Below are 26,720 nucleotides of genomic sequence, written 5' to 3' on the forward strand. Positions count from 1 at the left end.
ATATGGCTTACCTATACTATCTCTCCATGAAGTAGATGCATCCAGGATTCCTGTGGTTATACTATCAGCGTAACCCCTTTCATTAAATCTAAGTTTCAAGTCAGTTAATTCTTTCTCAAATTCATCATCCCTAGCTGTTAACCGTGAAGTTCCGAGGGTTTGCCCTTTCACTACATTCTTAAAAATATGTCCTGGATGCATATTACGTCTATGGAGTAAAGTGTTTCTATGACATTTTTTCCTAAAAACTTGGTGGTTATCCCATTCACCTTATCCATACTAATCATTATATCAAGAAATTGTATTTCTTGTCTAGAATATTTCATCTCAAATTTTAAAAAATTAGTGCTGTTATTAATCTCCATAGCGAATTCTTTTAACGTTGTATCATTACCATTCCATAACAGGAAGAGGTCATCGACGAATCGTTTATAAAATTGAATCTGGGGCCATCTTTCATTAATAAGCACATTCTTATTTTCCCATGCAGCCATGACGAGATTGGCATAGCTATTCGCACTTGCCGTCCCCATGGCTACACCATCTTTCTGCTTATATAATTTACCATCAAAACTTAGCACATTGTTGGTTAAAACCAACTCCATTAATAAGCATATTAAATCTATTTTCATTCCATTATATGCCCCTTCTTCCAACAAATATTGTCTCAGCAATTCTAATCCTATTGTATTTGGAATACAAGTAAACAATGAGCATACATCTAGTGTCACTAACAGTACATCCTCATCTTGTCTTTCATATGCATTACTAAACACATATAAGTCCTGTAAAAATTGATTAGAATCTCTTAGACTGTTCCTGTTCTTATTTACTAACATTCTTACATTTTTCTCAACATATATATATAAATAGACTCTGTAGACCAGTTATGTCCTGACACTATAGTCCTTAAAGGAGGTTGATATACATCCTTATGGATTTTTGGCAGCCCATGTATGCTAGGCACTAGAGGTCCTTTTACCTTAAAGTAATCGTATAGCTCATTTGAGATGGTATTATCTAATAAACAATCATATAGTGTCCCATCCAATCGTGATAACATCCCCTCCATATCAGCTTGGCTGATATTTTCATACACAGACGTATCCTGTAGCACTTCATACATCGCTGTGTCATAATACATTTTGTCCATTGCAACTACGGGGCCACCTTTATCTGCTTGCTTGATAATAATACTTGTGTCAGACTGTAATCGTTTTAACACATTCCATTCATCCCTAATAAAATTGGAGAAGGTTTTAATTCTGTTTTTACCATTCACATTTTCAAATATTTAATTTTCACAAATGTTAATAAAAACATCAATAACTGGATGGCTGGGTGGAATAAATAGACTAGGTTTCTTATATACATTAACATCTTTAAACTCTCCACCCTGATTCTTAAAAAGCATTTTTAACAAAACATTTCTACCAAACATGTGCAAATCTAAAATGGTATCAGTTACCTCAGTCTGTTGTGATGGAATGAAAGAAAGTCCCCTTTCCAATACATTCCTTTCATGTTCAGTCAGATTTCTTGAGGAAATATTTAAAACTATACTTCCTTCCACAATGCCTTCTTGGATACACTCAAGGCAGGAGGGCTCATAGGTATTTTTCTTTTGTTGCGGTTCATGCTGTATGACCTGCCTCTCTGTAATTGTCTCTCTGAAGTGTCCAATTTTATTGGAAATGTATGAAAAACCTGTTTTGATGTACCTTCTTGTCCATCATTTTGTATTCCTGATACATCTTTCTTTTGTTGCACTTCCTCAGTGGACTCCAGCCTTCGCCTCTCTTCCACTTTTTCACTCGAGTGAACAAAAGTTGTTGGCACTTGCTTGATGGATTCCAGCCTTCGCTTCCCTTCCATTCCGCCATTTAAACGAGCTGTAGACGTCATTGCTAAAGGAATGCTAATAGTCTGAGGAGCGTTAGATTTGATTCTCGCTCCTAAATTTCTCTCCTCTTCAAAACTTTCTATAGTGATGTCATCGTGTTGTTTAGTGTGGCCCCCCCCTCTCACTATTTAAGGTCGTACTTTCATTAATACGATCATGATTACTATTTCTAGGCCATACAAAGATATGCCCTTCCTTAAAATCCCTCTTGTCCCTTTCAAGTTTATGAAATTTTTGTCGTAGCAGTCTACATTCAAAAACTGCTACAGATTCAGCTATCGAAGCACATTTCTCATCCACTAATTTATGTGGATAAGAGGCAAATAATAATTCTTGTTCAGAAATTACATTGACTCTTATTTCTTCCTCCTCTTTAACTGAGGATTCCAATAATACGTGCATGTAGTTAAAGCTCAGTTCCAAATTGAGCTGATGCCATTTCTTAACAACTCAGGTTGCCTTTTCCCTTGATTTGGCATTTTCAGCACTCTTAGTCCTCTGGGAATGACATGATTTTTCAGACATGCTTCAAAATAACATCTTTGTGTATATAACTTCTTAATCTTGTATAGGCCATCCTCTAGCCTAAGTGTTGCCCTCAAAAAAGCAGCGTAATCTATTTCTTCATGTTCTATACCATTTCCATCAAGAAAAGTCTTATTAGATAGCAAAGGATTACCTTTCTTATTTAGCAGTTCATGTAACTTGTACGATAATTTCATTGGGATTCCAGTTTCCACATTTGGAGAATAATCAAGTTCTATCTCAGGCGCAACAGTTGCAATTATACGTTCTTCAGCCATTGTTCCCAACTGTAACCAAAAAATGATAATCCGAAAAAACACTAGACAAGAAACAGCTAGGATGAATACTCCACCAATGTGCAACAAATTCATAAAAATCCACAAAGAAATGGTGAAGTAACAAAGGCACAGAATGTCCTAGTTTAAACACAGTCCAAGCATGAATGAAATGTAGATAAAATCCAAGATAAATTTATTTACGTAGGTAAGCACTTTCATGATACACAAATCACTTCTTCAGACCTTCAAACAAACACATCCTAACCAACTATATTTAAACAGAATTCAAACCAATCAAATCAAACCAATTAATACTTAAAGTAAAAACAGCCATTCTACAATATGTACAAAGTCATACTAGAAAAACGCTTCACATACAAATACATATTAAACATCGTAACATAAAACATTTGTGTGGCATGCCCAGGTCTTGCCTCTTGGAACCAGGTGTCGAAGCTTCCCCTCTTTCTCCTCTTCAGGTTATCATAGTGGTGATGACCCTGCTTACCAGTGTGAGGGATACCAGTAACACTGATAAGTTCCCTGGTCAACTGATCCCAGGACTCTGCCTTACATTCTGAGCCCTGGATACTGCCCTGCATTAGCCTGGGTTTATAATTCTTTACCAGGAGCCCAAGAAAGACCCTGGACTCCTGCACACCCCATCTCTGTTCCTGAAATTGCACCCTCTCCAACACCGCCTAGCATATCAGCAGATAAGCATACTCCAAAAATGGTGCAGAATTCCTAATATCGCACCTAATATAGGCTGTTTTCCTGCCCTTACATGTCATTGAGCACATGGTGTTTAGCATCGCCCCCTCCTGTTTATATGATATATTCACTAATAAACTTCACTCTTCTACTAACATCTCTACACGTCTACAATACGCTGATGACTCCACCCTCATTACCTCTGCCCACAACATCCCTGATCTACTAGCTCTCACTCAACAAATCTTTTCCTCTATCACAACCTGGCTCTCTGATAACCAACTCATATTAAATCCCCCACAAAAACAAACTCCTCCTCTTCCTCCCTAAAACACTTTCCCAGCACAAAGCCTCTTTCTCTATGTTCTCTCTCAACAACACCATTATTGAACCTGAACCCCATACTAAACTACTTAGAGTTATTATTGACGATGAATAAAAATTTGATATTCATATTCAACAAAGCATAAAAAAGACCCACCAGAAACTTTGACTTCTCTTTCGTAATCAAAAATTTCTGTCACCCTCCTCCAAATCCTCCCTCACTCAGACCCTACTCCTACCCTGCATTCTTTATGTGCCCCTGTACTTATCATGTTCAAACATCTCTTATCACTAAACTAGAGCAAACCTATAACAAAATTCCCAGATTTGCCACCAACTTTCCTTACAAATCTCACTACTGTCTTGCCCTTACATCACTCAATTCTCCAGAGAGCTACTTATACCCCAGCTACATATTGCACACTCTTTCCTATATGAACCCTCATCCTGTTCCTCTATCTCCAATTTAGTCTCCTTCTATAACCCCCCCCCCTCATCACCTCTGTACTGTCAGTAAACACCTCCTTCAGTTATACAAACCCATCAAAAACAATAGTAAGACCCTTTACAAATACTCTGTAGGCCATGTTTGGAACTCACTCCCTCTCAACATAAGAAGCATTCAGCATGCATACCTGTTTAAGGAAGAACTTAAACTTTTCTCCTGATGACTTGGTCATGCCCTTGTCAAACCCCCACTTGAACTTGTCTCCTCTTTCTCATCATATCTGCTTTTCTCTATCAGCTCTTTGTCCTCCTTGTACTCAATCTAGCAAACTGTATTCATACTGTACTCCTAGCAAACTGTATTTGTACTGTACTCCTAGCAAACTGTATTCATACTGTACTCCTAGCAAACTGTATTCGTACTGTACTCCTAGCAAACTGTATTCATACCGTACTCCTAGCAAACCGTATTCGTACTGTACTCCTATCAAACTGTATTCATACTGTACTCCTAGCAAACTGTATTTGTACTGTACTCCTAGCAAACTGTATTCATACTGTACTCCTAGCAAACTTTATTCACACTGTACTCCTAGCAACTGTATTCAGACTGTACTCCTAGAAAACTGTATTCATACTGTACTCCTAGGAAACTGTATTTGTACTGTACTCCTAGCAAACTGTATTCATACTGTACTCCTATCCAACTGTATTCATACTGTACTCCTAGCAAACTGTATTCGTACTGTACTCCTAGCAAACTGTATTCGTACTGTACTCCTAGCAAACTGTATTCATACTGTACTCCTAGCAAACTGTATTCATACTCTACTCCTAGCAAACTGTATTCATACTGTACTCCTATCAAACTGTATTCATACTGTACTCCTAGCAAACTGGATTTGTACTGTACTCCTAGCAAACTGTATTTTTACTGTACTCCTAGCAAACTGTATTCATACTGTACTCCTAGCAAATTGTATTTGTATTGTACTCCTAGCAAACTGTATTCATACTGTACTGCTAGCAAACTTTATTCATACTGTACTCCTAGCAAACTGTATTCATACTGTACTCCTAGCAAACTGTATTCGTACTGTACTTCTAGAAAACTGTATTCATACTGTACTCCTAGCAAACTGTATTCGTACTGTACTCCTAGCAAACTGTATTCGTACTGTGCTCCTAGCAAACTGTATTCATACTGTACTCTTAGCAAACTGTATTCATACTGTATTCCTAGCAAACTGTATTTGTACTGTACTCCTATCAAACTGTATTCATACTGTACTCCTAGCAAACTGTATTCGTACTGTACTCCTTGCAAACTTTATTCATACTGTACTCCTAGCAAACTGTATTCATACTGTACTCCTAGCAAACTGTATTCGTACTATACTCCTAGAAAACTGTATTCATACTGTACTCCTAGCAAACTGTATTTGTACTGTACTCCTAGCAAACTGTATTTGTACTGTGCTCCTAGCAAACTGTATTCATACTGTACTCTTAGCAAACTGTATTCATACTGTACTCCTAGCAAACTGTATTCGTACTGTACTCCTATCAAACTGTATTCATACTGTACTCCTAGCAAACTGTATTCGTACTGTACTCCTTGCAAACTGTATTCATACTGTACTCCTAGCAAACTGTATTTGTACTGTACTCCTATCAAACTGTATTCATACTGTACTCCTAGCAAACTGTATTCGTACTGTACTCCTAGCAAACTGTATTCGTACTGCACTCCTAGAAAACTGTATTCATACTGTACTCCTGGAAATAGCGTTGTCGCCTTACAGTTAAACGTTGCCCTTCGATTCTCAGTTAGAGCATCTTCTGTGTGGCGACATGTGTGAATGGGCATTCCTTCGTTGAAGGTCGTGCGTTAGGCCCGGCAAGCCAGTACGTAAAAATCTACTGTCAATCATTAGCAGACCGGAGTTCTGCTGTGGCAACCCCTAACCTGGTAAGCTGAAAGACACAAACAAAACTTGTTAATTTTTATTTTACCTATGCATTGCACAAATGTTTGACTTGTATTATATTTCTGAGACCATACTTTAATATTTTGTAAATATCATAATTACTTGTATTATTTCTGGAGCTTTTCTCCTCAGGTCTCCACTGAAAATGAGACCCTGGCTCAGTTGGACTAACCCGGTTAGCAAATGTCAATAAGTAAATAAATAAGCAGCATGAAAACTCGCACAATCAAGGTTTTAGCAATGCTTAGCACTGCACAAACAGTACTAGCCATTAACATGTTTAAGTAGTGCTCAGCACAGAGCAGCAGTGCCATATTTCATAAATTTATTTTTAAAATTAAATGTTAAACTACATTACAGACATCTTGTGACTGCTAAGGACTTGAACCCAGGACCTACGAAGCATTAGGCTGTAACTCTGCCCATGTAGCTACTTGGTTATTATGAAAACTAGTATACCTTCACATATACTACTTGACTACCTGTTAGCATTGTTAAGCACTGCGTAGTGCCACACAAACTTGGTTAAACAGACCCGGAAATAAATAATTAATTGCATCTGGTTTCTATTTTTAAATGTCTGGAAGCTGTCTGCTATGTATGTATAAGTGCCGCTCGGCTTTGCTGCACTCCATGCCTCGCAAATGACAATTAAAAAAATACATAATTATGATAATTAATTACATCCAGTTACTATTATTAGATGTGTAACAGGTGTCAGCTGTCTATATGTAAACATAGCTTAGCATTGCTGCACTCCACACTGCTCTCTACCACTCAAACATATAAAGAGGGAAAAAAGTCATTCATAAAAATAAAATATTACACAGTTAAAACAATTCACAACATTTAAACAGTAATGGGCAGCATTGCAGGGAGCCTCACTTTCTACATAACATCTGACCAGGTATCCAATGCCATGGGTGGACTTCTCCCAACACGGATTCAATATATTTGTTCTTATGCTGTCCCTCAGCAGTCTCCCATCATTAATATGCATGGCATGCTGCTGATGGGGAACCATAGCAGTGTACATGGATACGTTCCATGTAGGCTCTACACAGTGCCTACACAGATTTTATTAAAAAGAAGAAATACCACAAGGCAACGAACAAGCCAAAAATAAACCAAAAGATTTATTTGCTTAGCACTTTGGCTATTAAGCCTTCAAAGAGTAAAAAAGCAATAACAAACATCTCAATAATATACAGATAAAATGAACAGTCACACCCACTGCTAATTAAATTAAATTACATATTTCCAGTCGCAGCCTTTATTTAACTCTAATGGTTCCAGAGTATTAAATTTCAGAATATATGAGGTTTTGTTTCTTTGGAGGTTATTATTTAAACTAACAAGTTCACCCAAAGATACCTGAACTTTTTCCAGAACACATCCACAAATATAATCAGGGTTAGAATTATGAAAATTAAGAAAATGACTTCCTAAAGGGCTGTGTATTTTAGCATCTCTAATATCTCTTAAATGCTCTTGGAAATGTACCTTAAAACTTCTGCTAGTTTCACCAATATAAAACTTATTGCAGATGCACTTTGAAGCATATATAACCCCACAAGTATTACAACCAAAATTACACCTCACAGAAAAATAATGCCCATTAATATATTTAAAACAATTATTTACTTATTTTATTTATTTTACATTTGTTGACCGGGAAAGTCCAACTGGGTATATACCCATTTTCAGCGGAGGCCTGGGGAGAAAAGCTCCATATATACAGACATATGAGATTTACATAATATAAGAGTACAATCTAGCATATCAGATGAAAAAAGAAACAGTATAATTATAGTAAAGACACAGTTCAACAGGAGAAATGACCTATATGTCAGAGTATAATATCACAAGGAAGGCTCCATATATTTAGATAAGCAACATTTCACATAATATAAGAGTATAATCTAGCATTTCAGAGGAAAAAAACACAGCGTATTTATAGCGAAGACATAGTCTGACAGGTAATGACATATGTCAGGGTATAATAATATAAGGTGCAAGACATTTGCCTAGTAGTATTAATTTCTCACATAGCGAAAAGAGTAAACATCGTACTGCAATCATCTGCTAGTTAAAGGATATGAAGTAGTGACAACCTGTTGACAGCTAGTAGTAGAGCTGGCAGCTAATTAGTGGTACAGGAGAAAGGGAAGAGGGTTAGTTGGGGTATGGACAAGGACATAGCCAGTGAGATTTTAGGTGTGCTTTAAGAGCATTTTTGAAGAGACTGCTGGAAGGGAGGGTAGTTATGGCAGTGGGAAGTGAGTTCCAAATTTTGGATATGGAGTAGGAGAATAATGCTTCCCCTGCAGCGTTGTTGGGTTTGGTGACTTGGAGTAGATTTTTGTTGCAAGAGCGCAGGGATCTGGAGGACTGGTAGGGTTGGAGAAGTGTATGAAGTGAGGGAATTTTAAGAGGGTGGTTTACAAGTTTATGAGCAAAGGTAAGTTGGGTTAGGTGCAGCAGTTGAGGGAGCTCAAGCCAGTCTAGGTTTCTAAGGGGGACACAGTGGTGACTGCAGTGGGAGTCCCCTGATACAAATTTTGCAATTTTATTGTAGCAGGCTTTGAGTTTCTTTAGGTCTGATTGTCGAAGATTTGTGAGTATGGGTGATGCATAGAGTAGGGTTGAGATTAGTTGGAAAGTTGCGGTAGAGATTCTGGCTGGTTTGGATAGGTATTGTTGGTTTCTATACAAGGCACCCAGTTTTTTGTGGACTTTTTTTTATTGAGAGTGATATGTGAGTGTCAAATTTGAGTTTGTTGTCAATCTGTACACCGAGCAGCTTAGTGCGGGCTGTTGGTGAGATGGAAGTGCTGTATTTGGCAAGTATGTTGAAATGGGGGATGTTCGGGGTAGATTTTGAGGGTTGAAAGATGAGGAGTTTGGTCTTATTTGGGTTGAGGAGGAGTTGAGCATTTAATAGCCAACTTTTAACAGAAGAGAAAGATGCTTGAGTGATCTGTTGTAGTTCTGTTAGAGTTGGAGCTGAGTAGATGAGAGTGGCGTCATTTGCATACTGTATGAGGGAGGCATGTTTGGTGGTGGTGTGCAGGTCATTGGTAAAAATGGAGAAAAGCAAGGGGCCAAAGATGGAGCCTTGGGGAACCCCGAGAGTAACAGGGAGGCGAGGGGATATATCGTTTGCCAGACAACTGACTGCTGGCAGCCGTGAAGATTGCTGTGGAACCAACTGATGGCATGTATGGAAAAGGAAAGGTTTGAGAGTGCAGAGAGTAGCAGCTCATGTGATACAATATTAAAAGCCTTTGATAGGTCAAGAAATACAGCAGAGGAGAAAAGGCCATTGTTTTTATGTTGGAGAATGGTGTTAGTGAAGGAGAGCAGAGCAGTTGTGGTGCTATGGTGTGGTTTGAAACCATGCTGTGTGTAGGAGAGGAGATTATTGTCTAGGAGATAATTGGAGATCTGTGAGTTGGTACATTTTTCGAGTATCTTGGAGAGAGGTGAGAGGATGGCAATGAGGCAGTAGTTGGAGATGTCTGTTGAGGGGCCGTCTTTGCATAGGGGTATGATGCGGGATATTTTCCTTAAGGTTGGCACCTAGGACTCAGATATGGAGTGGTTGATTAATATGGAGATAGGATAAGCTAAAACATCAGCTGCTATTTTTAGGTATTCTGTGGGCAGGTTGTCAGCTGCTAGTCTTGTGGGTTTAAGTTTTGTCAGTAGGTTTTTTTTTTATGTTGGAGGTGGGTACTGTGGAAAGGAAGAAGGGAGGGAGGGGTGGAGTTGGTTTGGGTGTGGGGGGTGTTGATGTAGGGAAGTGTTTTTTAGTTAGGGATAGAAAGGTCTCTGTAAAATGTTTGTTGAAAGAGTCAGCTATGCTACAGGTGGAGAGAGGGGTAGTTGGTGGGGGTGGCTGTTTACCTTCCCTGGACAGAGGATAGAGTTAATTGTAAACCAGAATTGCTTTGGGTTGTTTTGGGAGGAGTTTAGGGATGTCTGATAGAAAAGGGCTCTGTCTGCTTTTATTTGCTTTTTGACTTTGTTATGTAGTTCAAGGAATAGTTGCCTATCTGAGGGGTTTTTGGTTGTGCTCCATTGTTGCCATATTTTATCCCTGGATTTCAAAAGGTCTTTGGTGGGGTTTTTTTTGTAGCCAGGGGGATTTTTTAGTTCGGATTTTGGTGCATCTTTGGGGGGCATGGGAGTTAAGGATGTTGAGGAAAGTGCTGTTAAATTAATGGACTGCTTCATCTAGGTTGAGGTATTTTAGGGGTGACCAGTTTATTTTTTGTAGGGAGGTGGTGAAGGGGCTGGAGTTGAATTCAGCTTTGTAGCGAATGTGTCGGTGGACAATGGGTTTGCTGCTATTTATGTGGTGTTTTAGTAGGAAGGTTGGGGAGTGGTCACTTAGGGAGTCAGGTAAGGAGCTTGCCAGGTAAGAGTGAGGATCTTTGCTGACTAGGGCCCAATCAAGAATGGTGTGATTATTGGGGGTTTTATTTATCCTGGTTGGGGATTGTATAAGCTGTGAGAAGCCATGGAGATCTAGATGGAGTGCTGGGCGTTTACTATTGCAGGATAGCCAGTTGATGTTAAAGTCACCGAGTATGATGGTTTCTTGGGGTAGGGAGAGATTGTCCAAGTTTAATAGGTTTTCAAGGGGGGTATATTTTGGTCTGGAGGGAAGTAGCAGCCTATTAAGTTGATTGCTTTCTTAGGATTTAATTTTAGGGTCGCATAGAGGATTTCTTCCTTGTCAAGCTGGGGAGCTGACTGGGTGAGAATTTGGATATTGAGGTGATATTTATACATCAGTGCCACTTCTCCTCCTTTTTTGGATATTCAGTCCTTACAGAGGATGTTATATCCAGGTGGGAGTATTTTTTCGCTTTTGATGTCAGGTTTAAGCCAGGATTTGGTTAGGATAAGGATGTCAGGGGAATACAGGTGTATGTATGCTTGGAGGTCTTGGATTTTGTTACAGATGCTTCTGATGTTAAGAGACATAATGAGGAGGTCTGTTGGCTTTTTATTAAGTGTGATTTGGGTGATAGGGGAGCTATTTGGAGGGGGGTTTTGTGGAGAAGTTGGAGAAATTGGGGACAGGGTTAGGGTGCACGTCTCCACTGAGAGTAAGTTTAGAGAGAATGTGGAGGATATGTTTTATATATGCAGTGGAATGCTTGTGGTATTTTAAGAATAATTTGCATTCAGATGAGGTGCAGACTTGGTAATTAGGTAGGTGTAGTGGAAGGAGGCATTTTGGGGTTGGAGTAGTGAAATTGTGTGGTGGGAATTTGAGAGGGGTAGTTGACAGAGTGCAATTGAAGTGGTTGGGAGAATTGACTGAAATGTCTTCGTAAGATGTAGTAAATGCTAGAATAGTGCAACAAAGGATTATAATTATAGTAGTTAGTGAAATGACTGTGTTGGGATTAGGATGTCTGATAAGTACGAAGGAGGAGTAGAGGGGTGGAGATTATGGGAGATATGAGTTGATTGGTTGGATATTAGCGGGAGCGGTCTTTTGCTAGATTAAATTTGAGTATAGCTGGGGTGGGAGGGATTTGGGGGTAGGGAGAGAAGCGGAGTGAGCAGAGCGAATGGAGCGGGATAAAACCTTTGGCAAGGATTGTAGGGTAAGTGGTAAATATAGTCTATTTGGGCTATACTTGATTTCTGTAGCCAAATTCAAACTTTTACACTGGGAATGACTGTAAAGGAAATTATTAGGCAGTGGGCGTAAAGGTGGGGTTGGCTAAAGAGAGTTTCAGGTGGGGACAGCATTGGTCTGATTGAGTGTGTGCTACCCTACATATAAGGAAAGTTGTACACATACACTGTTCTTTGCAGGGTAATGTTAATGGGAGTAAGTCAGCAGAAACCCAAGATTACCCAAGTAGAAATAAAGATTTAAAGTCCTGCAAGGAAAATGCAGGGGGGTGCAGGTCCTAGAGTGCAAGTCTCAGAATGGTATTGTACAAAGTACAAAGTGTCAGGAATACAAAGATATTTAAATGTATACCTACACATGGTGCTTGTAAGACACCAGAAGATAAACGTTTAAAGTATTCTGTTTAACTGAGAGGCAGCTTGCAAATAGGTCCAGAGAACAGGAATCAGCACACTATTGTAGTATAACTCTAAGTAGCTGGTAGGTAAAGTAAACAGGGTGCTTGTAAGACACCAGAAGACAAACTTTTAAAGTATCCTGTTTAACTGAGAGGCAGCTTGCAGATAGGTCCATAAAATAGGAATCAGCACACTGTTGCAGTATAACTCTAAGTAGCTGGTAGGTAGAGTAAAGAGGGTGCTTGTAAGACACCAGAAGATAAACTTTTAAAGTATCCTGTTTAACTGAGAGGCAGCTTGCAGATAGGTCCAGAGAACAGGAATCAGCACACTGTTGCAGTATAACTCTAAGTAGATGGTAAGTAGAGTAAATTTAGAGACATACACTCATCTAGGACACCACAGTAGTTAAATCCAGCAGGGAATATTTTAGATTTAAAGATGGCTACAAACTATGCAAGTACATTTTTGCATACAGAGCATTTATTACAAGGTATAGTGCTTTTAAGGGTTGAAATTTCTGTAGTAAGTCCCACAATAGGGAGTTCAAACTGATTATGCACTGCCATATCCCCTAAATTTCTAGCCCTCTTATAAGATACCTGAAGTATTTTAGGCAGCAACAAGTTTAATTCTGTATCCCTAAATAACATAGGCCAAAACTGTTGAACAGTATTCAAAACTTTGTCACTAATAACATTAAATGTAGTGACAAAATACATGTCTTTAGGATTCACTTTATTGCTGCCTATATGAGAGCTAAAAATATTAGCATATCCAGAAGGGATAATATTATTATCATTGTAAACATTACTAATACTACAGGCCCACAATTAATATGAGCATTAGGCTATCTTAACTCCATTACTCTCACTTTTGCTTCCACAACTGACTTAGTATCATAACCCCTATCTAGAAACATTTTTTCAGATTCCAAAATTTACTGATTAAAGACGTCATCCATATTACAAAGTCTATGTATCCTCAAAAATTCATTATAGGGTAAAACTTTCATTAGATGGTCTGGATGGCAGCTACTACCATATAAGAATTGTTTTTTCTTTTCAAATTTACTATGTAGCCCTGTGTTCAACTGACTGAGTTTGATGTCCAAAAAATTAACCTCCATACCCATCTGGATACCGTCAAATCGTAGACCCATATTATTAACTTGTTCATAGGTTAGGTACTAAGCTAACTGCCCTTGCAAGCCATTTTAAGCCAAGCCAATTATCCCTTGTGAGACTCAAACCCTGCACCTTGTGTTTGTAAGGCAAACACCTTAACCATAAGGCAAGCACCTTAACCATTAGGCCACCCTCCCTCTGTATACATCTTCCACAAACTGGGAAGCCACACCCATAGGGCCATTACACAAGAAAATGAGGTCATCTATAAACCTCAAATATAATAAGACCTGGGACCTATAAAAGTTATGACGATATATACTGTCAAACTCAAACTTACCCATAACCAGGTTGGCATACATGGCGGAAAAAGCTGCCCCCATTGCAGTCCCCTGTAATCGGTGAAAAACTTCCCCATTAAAAACAAAAAAATTATTCTTTAAACAAAATGCCACCAAATCAATCAAAAAATGAGACATAGGGGAATCACCTAGAAAATAAAACAGGGCCTGAATACCCACATCATGTCTGATGTTTGTATATAAACTTTTTACATCCATGCACAACCAGTACATAGAACTATTCCACTTAAAGCCCTGTATTTTAGTCAAGAAATCTTGGCTATTTCTTACATATGAGGATAAGCCTAAAGCGTATTTTTTTTAAAAAATTCATGCAGAAAAGTACTAATAGGTTTTAAAAAATTATTTTCAGCAGAAACAATAGGTCTCTCAGTTAAATTATTAAGGCCCTTATGAGTTTTGGGTAAGCAGTAAAAAACAGCAAGACTGCTGTTTTCCACACCAATTTTTTTTGTAACATCATTAAAGGAAAAGTAGCCCAAACGTTGACCCTTGTCAAGCAATGACAAATACTCATCAATAGCTTTAAAATAACAAACAATATTACATTTCTCATAAACATTTGTGTCATTCAAATGCATATAGCACATGTCCAAGTATTGCATAAAATTCAAAATCACTATTTGATTGCCTTTATCGGACGGCTTTACAACAAAATTTCTATCATTACAAAATTTACAGCATTCAACCCATTGCTGTTTATCTAAATTAAAGCAAAGATTAGATTTATTGCACATTAACATATTATAATGCTTTTCTACCTCAAAACCTATAGTAGAAATATAACTCTGTATGCATGTATTAGTTTATGGAGGAATAAAACAACTTTTAACCTTTTGGTTTGCAGTGTGATTTATCAGTGTTGGTTCGTGGATTTGCAGAATAAACAATCATCTGGGACTGGCTATCTGGCTTGTACCTTTTCTTGGTTTATCAGTGCAGTTTCGGGTACTTGTGACCAACTTGCTTGTTTTGTGGTTACTTCATGGTGATGGACTCGATGGCCGGTTCCGGTGTTTCCAACAAGGCAAACAGCTTTGAGAAAACCGCTACAGGTGAGCTGTGAAAGCTCACTGGACAAGTATCTCAGTTGGTCAACCTTCTCACTCCCCTCAGCCAATCATTAATGGTGCTTGCTAATGGATCCGGTTTACCTGGAAACCAGGAAATTTTAAAATGCTCAGCTTTGAAGAAAGGAACAAATATTGGTAACAAAGACTTTAGAAAGGATAACAGGGCAGCACAGAGTGGCCAGGTTCGACGTGGTAGTCTGGATGGGTCCCCTGCACTCACTTTTGCAGGTTCTGACGCGAATGCAGGTGAACCAATGAAAGTTACCATGCATAACGGAAGTGCTGAGGGAGAAGGACAATTAAACAATTCATTTCCAACAGGTACAAAAAGACTTTTTAAAAACATTTTAGATTTTAAAATAGAGTTTTCTACGAAAATACTACTCATGGCGATAATGATTCTTATGCCGCGATGTTAAACAAATTGGACATATTACTGCATAAATACAAGAACTGTGAAATGGACAATGCATATTTAAAACATTGTCTAAGTTTAAATATAGTTCCAAAAGGTTTAAGGGTATGTAAATACCCGAATAATGTTAAAGAAGGATCTGATTTTCATAAAGATTTATTAAGAGCGTTTGATAGATGTGGTATGGACATTATGAGAGCCATTATACGGAATAATGAGCTCGAAATGGAGGTTGTTTTTCATCAGGTTGAAACTGTAAACAACAAAATAGTGAATGATTTGTTATTTTTGGTAGAAACAGAAAAAAACAAATACATTAATATGTTAGCTAACATTGAGTCAAGATGTAAAAAGACACAAGAGAGAAAGTTAAAAAAGATAGATAGAGATGTTAATGAATATAGCAAACAGATACATTATCCAAGGCCTAGGGAATACAAAGAAAACAGCAATTCCCAGAACATGTCTTTCAATGACAATCATATGGACAGATGGGAGGGCGAAGACAACCATGAAAACCTAGATAGACAGGTCCCTTTGGACCACCCTTCCCCAAGACGTTCAGAGAGATTAAAGAGAAAGGAACCAGTGAATTACAGGTACAACTATGGTCCCCACAGACAGAAAACATGGGACCCAATAACAACAATGAAAAAAGATTTTTGGAAGTAAATTCTACTAATGAAATTTTAAGGAATGGTAATATTAGTACTTATCAAGGATTTAATATTTTTAATTACACCAATACCGAGATTAGCAAGGGACACTTTGCTTTATTCTCAAAAGGTTTCACTTTCATACCAAAGGTTAAGACTAATATTTTTAATTTACTAGTTGACCTTAAGTTGTTTATTCGACAAAAAAATTTGGAAATATTCTTTTCAGCCCAAGAAAAAAGACACGTAAAAAAACCTTTGACCAGAAAAAGCACTTTTAATCCACCTTTACACCCTCAGTTAAAAAACTTTGAAACCCTAGTGGAAAAAGAACTGAGGGAGCATTTAAAACACAGTAGAGTAACCCCCAATCTTACAATAGAAGAAAGGGAAATTTTACAAGGCTGTAGAGACAACAAGAATATTAGAATAATGAAACCGGATAAAGGTGGTGGTGCTGTTTTCATGGATTATATTACATACAAGGGTAAAATGTTGGATATTTTAAATGATGAAGAAACTTATGCTAGGGTGTCATTAAATGAAATACACATAGCTTACAGGAAAATACAGGTGTGTTTAAATGATTTACTTTTTGAAGGATTGATTGATTTAAGTACATATAATTTTTTGACTGTCGAAAAACCAAAAGTCCCTTCAATTTTTGGTATTCCAAAGGTGCATAAAGATTCAGTTGATCCTCCACTGAGACCAATAGTTTCGGCTGAAGGCTCAGTGACTGCACCGTTGGCTAAATACATAGATTCTAAACTTAAATCAGTAATTTTGGAAAACAAGACTATTTTAAAAGATTCCTGGGACTTTTTAAGATGTATTGACAGTTCATTGATCAACACAAAAAGTTTCATTACTCTTGATGTGATAGATTTATTCACTTGTATTCCTCACAATACAGGTCTGGTTTGGTTTGAAGAATTTCTAGCAGACATTCATACTATTCCTTTTAAAACATTTCGAACATGTCTTGTATTAATGGACCTTGTGTTAAAAAACAATTGTATATTCTTTCAAGGTGAATATTTTAAGCAGTTAAAGGGTGTGGCAATGGGGGCACATTGTGCACCCACTTATGCCAATATCGTTATGTTATACTGGGAGAAAAAATATGTTTTCTCCTCAGAATATTACAATTGTTGGAATCTATATGGGTGCTTCTCGGAGGATATTTGTTTATTCTGGGATGACTCAGAAACTAAATTTGTAGAGTTCCTTGAATATATTACTGGAACTACTGACTTTCTGAGGTTCACACATCAAATTAACGACAATGAACTGGTATATTTAGACATTAATTTAGTTAGAACAACAGATGGATTTAAGTCCAGAATACACAGAAAATCAACCTTTTCTAACTCTTATTTACATTTTAATAGCGCCCACCCACCACACCAAAAGAGAGGGGTCTTTAAAGGTCAACTAGTTAGAGCAAGTAGAATGACCTCTTTGGACAAGGAATTTGAAGAAGAAAGTGAAATTATTATAGATATGTTTAAAACTAGAGGTTATCCAAATGAAATGTTAACAGAAATTTATGCACAAGTAAAGGATGGTAGGAGCAATAGATTTGCTCCCATTTTAGGCATAAGATTGCCCACTACTAACACGGAAATTGTAAACTCAGGACATGCTAACACAGAGCAGAAATTTTTGTCTGCTTTTACTATGACTTATATGGGTGAAACCAACGTAATTAAAAAAGTAATAAGCACTGAATGGTCTAGATTTGCAAACATTTCAGATTTAGAAGTTGTTTTTGAGAGACCTTTGCAGTATATTTATAAAAAAGGACGTAATTTAAAAAATATTTTGGAAGGGGGTGCACATAAGTATTTATACAATGTATATGATGTTCTTTGGTTTGCAGTGTGATTTATCAGTGTTGGTTCGTGGATTTGCGGAATAAACAATCATCTAGGACTGGCTATCTGGCTTGTACCTTTTCTTGGTTTATCAGTGCAGTTTCGGGTACTTGTGACCAACTTGCTTATTTAATGACAAATACTCATCAATAGCTTTAAAATAACAAACAATATTACATTTCTCATAAACAGTTGTGTCATTCAAATGCATATAGCACATGTCCAAGTATTGCATAAAATTCAAAATCACTATTTGATTGCCTTTATCGGACGGCTTTACAACAAAATTTCTATCATTACAAAATTTACAGCATTCAACCCATTGCTGTTTATCTAAATTAAAGCAAAGATTAGATTTATTGCACATTAACATATAATGCTTTTCTACCTCAAAACCTATAGTAGAAATAAAACTCTGTATGCATGTATTAGTATATGGAGGAATAAAACAACTTTTAACCTTAATTGCACTTGTATCAAAATTAATATATGCATTAGCAGCACAATCATTAGCAGCATAATCAACAGAATTATCTAAAGCAGACATACATGAATAAAAAGAATCTTCAGAAACTGTATCAGAACATTCATAATTAGAACCGTTACCAACATTATTACTAAAAAATTGTGTCAAATGCAACTTCCTACCCAATAAAAAAATCTCACTTTTCAAAATATGCAACCTAGGTAAAGCAGTGGGTATGAATTTTAAGGGTCTATATTATAAGATCGATGTTTGAAAACATTGAACAACATATGGTCGACACCATATAGTCGATATGTTCAAACATTGACCTTATAAAAAGTAAAAAAAAAAAGAAAAAAGTACCCTAACAGTTTTAGGCAGGGGGGGGGCAAGCCACCATGCACCCCCCACACCCCCGCTACTTAAATATACCAACTCCAAGACTGCACTACATTGTAGTAAATGGAAATCTCCCCTTACGGAGATTTCCATTTACACGCTCGAGATTCTGAGCGTTCGATATTCTCGTGACGACAATGTCAGATTCGACATTGTCGGCTTTCGAGAATATAATATAGACCCAAATTTTAAATCTAAACATAAAACTGACCTAACAACATTGGAAACTACACCATCAGACAAATTTAACAATAAAGTATTATTTCCAACAGAATGTCTATCATTTCCATTTATTTTTCTTATTAAATTGTCCTTTGTAGTTACCGCTAGCATTTCTTTGTTGTCCCCAGTCACAACAATTCTGTTTTCCATGAAAATTGGTGACGGGCTTGTTATTAGCCCGCTGGTTGTCATTCTGAAACCTGTGATTAAAGTCTGCAGCATTACTACCCTCCGGTAAGGCTGGAAAATGTTCCTGTTTTATTAAATCCTGAGGTGTGAATTAAATTAAAATTCGTAGCTGGCACAAAGGTAAGTCCTTTTTAAAAGAGAAAAATGTGATGTGCTAAAGGAAATATTACTATAATTGAAAACTTTAAAATTACCATATTCAAAAATTGCCCCATCCTGTGTGATTAACAGTGAACCACTATCATGTATGTTGAAGGTTGAAAAAATAAAATTCATCTTTTTCTTCTTCCTCTTCCCCTGCCCCTTCCTCCTCTGTTGGGGAATGGGGGGGGGGGGTTCCATGTATGATTGTTTCCAATGCCTAGTCATTCCAATTTATTGATCAGTATTTTGTGTATGACCCTCATGCTGAAGTTAAATCTATAAATTACATCACAGCATAAATTTTCATTAAGATCATCATGTTACAGGTGGTGATAGATATATTTTCAACATATGCATGCTGATTTATGATTTCAAGTCTCAATCTTTCCAGTTCTGAGAATAACATATCCAACATTACCTTCTCTATTATTTTTCCATAACATGAAATTAGACATGTGGGTCTGTACAACTATGGGTTTGTCCTACTCCCCTTTTCCTTAAAGACAGCTTTAATAAGTGCATGTCTCCAATCTTGAAGAATGTCTCCGTATTTATATGACCTAGTAAATAATATATGTATGTATGTATATATATATATATATATATATATATATATATATATATATATATATATACATATATATATGTATATAAATATATATATATATATATATATATATATATATATATATATATATATAATGGTACTGTACATTTTTGTTGAAGTATTCTCAGGTCATTATGACTAATTCCATCTCCTCCCTGTGCTTTGTTTGGATCCAGTTTGCATAGTTCTTTTTCAATATAATCTACTTTGATTTCAGCTGAAGTTACCTGAAAGTCACTAGGACAACTTATTACCCCCTTTGTGGAGTCAAGCTGTTTTGCATAACATTTTGTAAATATATCTATAATCTATTGTGCCTCAGAATAAATTTTAGAATCTACACATGGTTTATCAGTTTGTATGTCTTTACTCCTTTCACATCTTATGCATCTGTAAAATGATTTCCTATCATGCTCAATATCTTTATACATTTTCTTCAATTTCTTCATCTTCTCTCACACTATGCTTAATTTATTTGTCCAGCTTGTTTATTTCAGTTGTCAGAGTTGTAGTTTGACCTCTTTTCTATTTGTTATATTTGTGTTTCTCACCTTAATCAAGTATCTTGTTCTTATGGAAATATATCACCCTAACATTGTATACCTAGATCCTGATGTTAAACATGTTTTTTTTTTTATTCTTTTACATTCAAACAATTTATCTTTCAAAACTTTCCACATTATTACTGCAGTTTTTCCAATGAATGCATCACTTCAGTTAGTTGTACAACTGACTCTTGTTTTCATATAATATGTTATTAATCTTCTGTGCATTGGTTTAGATTTCAGTTTGGAATCATTAACCTTAATAACCCCATGATCAATGCACATCAGTGGTGGTAAAACTTGACATGAAGTAACAGTAATTTCTTTAGGAACACAAACAATATCTAGTATGTTCCATCCCCTGGTAGTTTTTTTTACAGTCTGAAGCAATTGTTGTTCCTGAACATTTGTTGCAAATAATTTTCTTACTAATGGTGTTGAATCAATATTATTCCAGGCTGTTTCTAGTAAATTACTCTCCTCAGCCACAATTATGCTTCCCTCTTCTATTTCATACAAGAAATGTATGAATTCCTCTAGGTCGTCAGGACTTGTCTTTGGTGGTTTGTGCACTCCAACAATTGTTATATGGTCCAGAGTTGTCTTTATTGTCACAGTTACACATTCTATAGTATTGGTGTTAGCATTGAAAATTTAATAATCATAGGTCTCATAATTATCTTTCATCCCTATCTTAACACCTCCACCTTATTTTTTGTTAAAATATCTGTTACAGTAAAAACATTTATACCGTAACAGAATTGTTTCCAGTCATTGTTTTTTTTAACCATGTTTCACAAATAATAACATTCATCTTGGCAACATGGCACATTTTCCATTAAAAAAAACGTTATTATTAATTCTCCTAGCATTAACAGCCATCAAAGAAGCATTAAATGTTGCTATCTGTGAACTGTTTCATTTTTGACTTGCCAACACTCCTGCCTTGTATTTGTTAAATAGTACAAAATATCTGTTGCAGAAATTCTTTTTCCTGATCTTGACACATACATGCCACCCTGCTTGAATATATGTTTGCCCAGAATTAGGCTTGGATACTCTGCACATTTCCATATTTTAAAACAGGACATTCTTTTCATGTAGGCATTTACCCAATAAGCCTTTATCATTCATGGTGACATGACTCTCCTTTCTATATGTGATTTGTGAAAAAAAAAAAACCCTAACGTGTATGTGCTATGCTATCTAAGAGGGCTGTAAGTTCCCTACTAGCAGTCAGAGAGTCCTTGCAGATAAGATCATTTGTACCGACATGAATAAAAACAAATCTGTACTTACTTACATTAAGGCATTCTAAGGACTGCCTCACATTATCTATTTTTGCTCTTGGCAAGCATAACACTATCTGATGTTCATTATCTTATCTACAAATGTATCAGTTCCTGTAATAACTGAATCTCCAGTTATAAGAATATCTTTTATAACCAAATCCGAAAAATCTGCCACTTCTAATTAATATCTGCTCTATCAATTGTTACAAAGGAATGATCTTTATCACCATTAGGCTTATTCATCCCAGTTTTTTATTATGTATTGCACTTGTAAGCATACAATTCTCATCCAGCTGTCTTTGTACACCCAAAGCTTGAGCCATGTTTGCAATGTCTGCCTTTCTCCTCTTTCTTCTTACAGTAATGAACTTCAGTCCTGCTCCAGTGAATTTTAATTTCTTCTTTTTCACCTGCTCCTTGCCACTTTTTCCTACCTTATTTACATTTATTTAATATCTACAATATTTTGCATTTCATGTTTACACTGGATCTACTTCATGTGCTTACTTACATGCTTGCAGCTTGCAACATACTTGCTCACTGCCAGTTCTTCTACTTTGGATATTTGCTAACTCCTGCTATCCTCAGCTTAGTCTGCTAACTAGTCCTCCTACTACCCTGTGTTACTACAATGCATAGCCCTAGCAAATCCATAGCTGTATCCCTAAAACTCCCACCAAGTCCCTAACCCTAACCATAGGACTCCCCCAAACATAAAGTCACCATTCCATAAACCTAAAACTCGACTCCCTTTTCCTAAATCTAAAATCCCTGATTTTTCCCAAACCCTAAAACTCCACTCCCATTTCATGACCTTAAAGGACCCTCCTACTGCCTAAACTTAAAAAAATCCCTTCCTGTTCCCTTAACATAAAGTCCGTGATTACTATTAAAACTCCCTCCCTCCCTTCTTCCTAAGCTAAAACCCGCTTCCTGCTCCCTAAACTGAAAGTCTCCAATTACTTCCTAACCCTTAAACACCTTCCTGCTCCCTAAACCTAACCCCCACCCTGATTGCTGCCTAATGCCCTAATATATACCCCCACCCCCATATTCCCTCCTCATGGCTGCAGGATTTGCTTTGCTTGAAATTGCTTCTGTGTTTGGATGAGACACACCAGCTCCACTCTTTCTCCCCATAGCTGCTAACTCGCCTGATCATGTATTCGACTTTGAGTGGAAGTGGTTAGTTGTTCTAGCTACCAGACACCTGACTTGTAACAGAACCATTTATACAACATAAAAATCATTACAAAGTAAAACAGAAAAACTGTAATGAGCAGCATCAGTGTAAAGTGTAACAAGAAATATTACAGTATGCATTATAATTTATAATCCCTGAAATAAATGAAATCAGTACATTACTTAAATGTCGTGCATGATGTGACATTCCTATTCTGGACCAGTGGTTAAGGAGTCTCAATCCTCAGCATGGACACTGGTGAGGGATGTTCACTTGGAACAAAAATAGATACACACAGTATTTCCAGATGCAGCTCTCTACACCAAGCACAATTTCCCTTAAGAGCACACAGGGAGCATACTCAGTCGTGGGGCTGTGTTTCCCTCTCTCCCCAGGCCTCCAAATAAGACTCCCAACTGATACAGATGTAGAGATGAGTCCTCAGCCAAGTCTTCCAAGCCAAGTTCTCCACCACCCTCTCTGTGAAACTAGTGCTCTGTGTCCCTGCTCCAAGTAGCTGACACACACACTCTTTGAAATTTGATTTTCACACTCTCACACACACAGTTTCACACACACACACACACGCACACACACACACACACACACACACACACACACACACACACACAGACACACACACACACACACACACACACACACACACACACACACACACACACACACACACATATGACACAACTGGCACACCTGTGAACGACTGGCACAGATTTATCAGCTATGCCCCCTCTGCCCGTATAAGGTAGATACTGCCACCAGAACACTTCAAAGTGAGCTACTCTCAGGCTTTTATAAGGGTGACAATTATACTGAGTAAAATTAATACTAATACAAATGGTAGTGTTTGACATGTGCATCAAGACTTTCAGGAGTGGCTACATTGTCACCAAATAAATATAAGTACTCTCAAAGGTTAAAATATTCTCTAAAGGACCAACCACAATGAAAAGTTTAAATATGTTTAATAATAAATAATAAAATAACAGGAAAATATTAAATATCTATTTACAATAAAAAACAGAGTTCCAATCACAGGAAATATTAAAAATAACATAGATGGAAAGATGCATACAGATACAGAAAAACAATACTTAACTAGTCTCAGTATATTTTCCTGAATGATCTAAAGAATTACTATTCCCTGGTTACTTCCGAAAGCAAAGTAAGATGAAGTGGGTGATTGGTCTTCTGTCTTTGTCAGGTTTCAAAAACAGACTGCCCTGAGATTTCTGTCTCATCTAATATTAAAACATCATTTCAGTGCTGGATTACAGAATGACATCACTTACATCTGGACATCTGACTCTAGTTTCCACACTACCCATTTACTAGAAACTAAACCATCTAGCACACAGGTGTCATACTGCACACACATAGAGCTTTGCTAATATATGTTATAGCATGTGGAATCTATAAAACCATTTCAAAAACTTCCACCATTCTAGGGTAACAATTAGTTCACCCCTAAGGACAATGGCGCAATGGATAAGGTATTGACCTTTTAATCCAGAGGTTATGGGTTTTAGTCTTATCTAGGGTTACATAATCTTGGGGTTGGGAATTGGGATAAAAGTTAAGGTATTTTCCTCCCAAAAACAAGTCACAGGATCTGATTCTAACCTTGGGAAACAGCTAGGTTTAAAAAGGCCCCCTGGGGTTGTCCGGCTAACAATTACCTCTGAACATACTTTAGTAACACAACATATTTCCTGTGATAGTATAATGTACAAAAAGTGCAGATGATCATTGCACATACCAATATATGTGGCAGCAGGAGGGTAAGTGCAGTCTAGACCTCTTGGCCATCACTGATTTCACATCATATCTTTGATGTCACTACATCTTTGTGTTGTGTTCCACATAATGCCTGTGGTTTTCTGGCAAGCTGCTGAGGATTGCAGTCCCTAAGCAATTACAGACCTTTGTGCATCAGACTTCACTTCTGTGGCATAATACATGATCATACACAGCTTGTTAAGTTATCAGCATTCTAAACATAAAACAGCAAGATTTTATCTCTGTCCCTGTTACTGGCCTTTTGTCCCACCCATATATCTCAGCTTCTTTGTTCAACACACCTGGACAAAAAAAAAAAAAAAACAGTGGGGAGGCAAAGGCCCAAAATCAGCGGCACTTTTTATATATATTTTACTTGAATTCATTGAAAAAGTTAATAGAATGATAGTTTTTGCATCAACAAACATTGTCAAAGCAATAACAACTAGGAAACTTGACTGACTGCAATTATCAGTGATTTACAAGCACATCTTTTCTGTGGCATACTCAGGGATATTCTACAAAATCGGGCACATTACATTTACTTTGTTTCTGCTTCTTGTACTTAGACATTGATAATATGCCTGTACCTTCATCTCCAGCAGCATACACACACATACTACCATCCTGGACATAGTCTACCCCAACACTCCACTGTGGTTTGACCCAGTTCCCATAAGGGAGGGGAAATTCCTTGCTACCTTCAGAGTAGGTAACCTGGGTTCGAATACTGCCTTCTAGAGTTTGTTGGGAAGTGGCAAGTGAAGGGAGGAGTGCAGAACCACAGTATGCATGCCTGACAATGTTGTGAGGTGTGTCTTAATATGGCATGATCACACCTCCCACATTATGTCCACTTTCAGGCTGTTCTTCCTCAGACAGTTTGACCTGAAGCAATGCAGGCTTCAGGCTGTAATGTTCAACGTCTGAATATGCACTTCAGTGACCATTAGTGGAAGATGAACATTGAGATAATATGTTTTATTTATTTATTTGTTCACTCACATCCCATATGCACTTTTTTCCTTTTGTCACCCCCAAAGCAGAAGAGGAATAACAGAGCATAAAGAAAAATGCTGCACATCCCGAGAGAAAAACAGCTTTCTTATTCTTTCATAGTTGTGTTCTCTGTGCATATTACGAAACCCTAGCCATTGGTAAACAAGTTTCTGTATGGTATGTGTATTTCATTTTTTTTTTTTTTTTTTTTTTTCGTTTTGTAGTATATAGCTGTCTATCTCAGTTTCCTGGTAGGACTCCAGAGAAATGGAAATGATTATAGCAAGTTAAATTTACTCAGCTAAATAAATGAACATGGTTTAGTTTAGCCAGGATGTAAGCAATTAGCCTGATCTTCTCATGTTACTATTTAATCAAATACTTGCCAAGGGATGTTTTTAGCTAATTGCATGAATCACATTTTTATGCATGCAAATTCCATTCTGCTCATTTATTGACTTTAGTAAAATCAATTAATTAGATACACAATACATTTTTATCTAATAAACTGTGAAGAAGCTGTTCTCAAGACTTCTCATAAAGCTTTTGACCTAATTGTGTTAGTATACAACATTAGCTATCAGAGCAAGCATACATGACAGGTATAGAATGCATGATTCATTAAAAATGTATTAAAATAGTCTACATAACGTATAAACAACCTTAGAATATAGATGCGTTTTTATTGGCTTAAACATAAACTTTCTCATAATGTGTATGTTTTATGTAGTTTATCTTTAAGCTGTCTGCTTCTTGTGATTAAAAAAAATAAGGTTCCCAATTATATTTATTTATTTATATTTTGCTGTTCCATATTCTTTCCTGCTTTAGAGACAAACAGAAAAACATTTTCAGTAAGAAAAATGTTGGTTGGTCCTGAATGATAGTTTATCCTTGTGAAAGACCACATATGGTTTCCAGATATAAGGTCTTGAAGTTCTAAGATATTGCAGGCAGAAATAAGAGTCAGCAGAAACAACAATGTTTTCCAAGATGTAAACATCAAGGACACTGAAACAGCCCATTCAACTAAAAGATGGACAATTCTGTAAATAATTAAGTTCAGATCTGACAAAAGAAAAGGGTTCTTTAATGACAACTAAAAATGCAGAACCAACTTAA

The sequence above is a fragment of the Protopterus annectens genome, chromosome 12.part0 (assembly GCF_019279795.1).
Source record: "Protopterus annectens isolate FY-2018-M chromosome 12.part0, PAN1.0, whole genome shotgun sequence".
Classification (NCBI taxonomy): domain Eukaryota; kingdom Metazoa; phylum Chordata; order Ceratodontiformes; family Protopteridae; genus Protopterus; species Protopterus annectens.